Genomic DNA, 1,922 nt, shown 5'->3' with positions numbered 1-1,922 from the left:
CCATGTCGTACACCATTATGCTGGACTCAGGTGGGGGAGAGGAGCATGTTTGGTGCTAGTTTTGTTTAGGAGACCTCAGAGAAGATTCGGGTTCTCAAGCTGAACATGAAGGAGGCTCAAGATAGGCAGAGGAGTTATGCAGATAGGAAGAGGAGAGATCTTGACTTTCAGGTAGGAGACAGAGTGTACCTCAAGATGGCCATATTGCGGGGTCCGAACAGGTCATTGTCAGAGACTAAGTTGAGTCCAAGGTATATGGGTCCATTCAGAGTGATTGAGCGGGTTAGACCAATGGCATATAGACTGGAGTTACCTGAGGTGATGCGTGCATTCCATAAGGTTTTCCATGTGTCTATGTTGCGGAAGTGTCTCCGTGAGGGTGAGCAGGTGTTGGCTAAGATTCCTGAGGATCTTCAGCCTAACATGACTTTGGAGGCGAGACCAGTGAGGGTTCTCGAGAGGAGGATCAAGGAACTTCGGAAGAAGAAGATTCCTTTGATGAGAGTCCTGTGGGACTGTGATGGTGTTGAGGAGCAGACTTGGGAGCCTGAGGCAAAGATGAAGGCAAGGTTCAAGAAGTGGTATGAGAAGCAAGCCGCGACTTGAGCTTGTTTAGCCTGGTCCCATCTGTAATCCGTGGCTGGAGCGGGAATGGAGTATTCCAGCCCATCTCTCTTGTTACTCGGTCGCTTGGGGTGGTTGGTTGTGCGACTCAGTAACAAGATGAGGTGGTGTTGGGGTACAAAGTTTCCGTGAGGCGGGGTTGTGCAGGAAAGTTTTCTGAAGGAGAAGTTTCCAAAAGTGGAAAGTTTCCAAATATGGAAAGTGCTAAATATGAAAAGTTTTATGGGAGTTAGAATTTGTCCATTTAAGCGGTGGAGAGCCTTAAAGGGGGCTTGTGTGTGGCCTTAGTGGTGGACTTTTGAGTCAGTGTGCCGTGTGCGGTGGTCTTTTNGCGGCCCTTGTGGCGTGTATATGATCCTCTTGTGGTCATGAGGTATTCCGGTGAGGGAATATGTGGTTGGTAGGGCATTGAGATGTTTTTACGCGAGCCACGGGAAGGAAACCTGGATAGCGATAGGACTCAAACGTGTTCAGAATCGTTTGCTCGCGACTCTTGGGGGACTATGGTTCTCCTAGTACTGCCATATTCAGAGACTTTGTGGCTCGGGAGTATGGTTGGTATATCGACTTCGGATGACGATCCGGGGGTGCGCTGTAGGGTGGCAACCCGAGAGACGAGTTTGGACTTTTCCTTATATATTATGGCATGCGGGCTTCGGCCTGATGAGGAGCCAACATTTGGCATGCAGACTTAGGTCTGATGAGGAGCCAATAAAAACTCAAGGTTTAGGCCTATGAGTAAAGGAAAGTCCAAAAAGTCAAGAGCAAATGACGCCTGGAGCGTGAGTCTATCGCCTAGAGGTGACCTTCTGTAGATCGGTCGGAGGAGTGCGGGCCGTGGAGACGGTTGCACGGGAGTCCTTGGCTGATGGTTGTTCGAGATTCGAGGACGAATCTAGATTGGTGGGGGAGAATTGTATCACCCGCAAACCAATTTTGGTATTTTGGTAAGGGTGTCGATCGACACCTTCTAGTGAGGCCTCGATCGACACCAATTGTGGCCGGTTTGGTCGGTTCAATTTTAATTGTCCGGTTTGCGTGGTTGGTTTAGGGAATCCCTAAAATCAAGTTTTAGAGGAAGAAAACGACCTATGGTCGTGTTGTTTTGGGTTATTCGCCGTTTTTGAGAGAAAACACAAAGAGAGAGTGTTCTTGAGCTTTTGGGAAGAGATTGAGAGATTCCTTGCTGTTCTTGGGAGATCTAAGGCTGGGAAGGTGTTAGAAGCTTGCTAGGAGTGAGGGAATTCGTTCTTGTTGGTCAGAATCTTCTTGAAAGAGGTGAGTGCATGACCATGGCT

The sequence above is a fragment of the Camelina sativa genome, chromosome 12 (genome assembly GCF_000633955.1).
Source record: "Camelina sativa cultivar DH55 chromosome 12, Cs, whole genome shotgun sequence".
Classification (NCBI taxonomy): Eukaryota; Viridiplantae; Streptophyta; class Magnoliopsida; order Brassicales; family Brassicaceae; genus Camelina; species Camelina sativa.
Note: the sequence above shows the minus strand (reverse complement) of the source record.